We start from the raw sequence: 382 nt of genomic DNA on the forward strand, positions 1-382 counted from the left end.
CCTCTAGTAATATATTTACTGAGAAAAATGGTGACGTGTTCAATACTTATTTTACCCGCTGTATTATTAATGTTGTTTTTCCAATAAAAAACACGTACAGGTACAAAGGAAAGAAAGACAGATGGATACATACTTGGAAGATGAAGAGATAAAATGGGAGGGGTTGAGGAAGCGATTCCTCAGTAATAAATATGGAAAAGGAACAGCATGGCTCAGCCAGCCCTCCTACGAGCAGAATGTTATCCTGCCTCTCTGGCWGAATCAAAAACTAAGAGAAAAACAGCACTCAGGAAAATAGATGAAAAGATTTACACACAACCTCCTCTAAGGACAAATGAGTGTACAAAATAGGGGAAATGGATAAATTGACACATTTTCGTTT

This window comes from Austrofundulus limnaeus, unplaced genomic scaffold, assembly GCF_001266775.1.
Source record: "Austrofundulus limnaeus strain Quisiro unplaced genomic scaffold, Austrofundulus_limnaeus-1.0 Scaffold1140, whole genome shotgun sequence".
Classification (NCBI taxonomy): domain Eukaryota; kingdom Metazoa; phylum Chordata; class Actinopteri; order Cyprinodontiformes; family Rivulidae; genus Austrofundulus; species Austrofundulus limnaeus.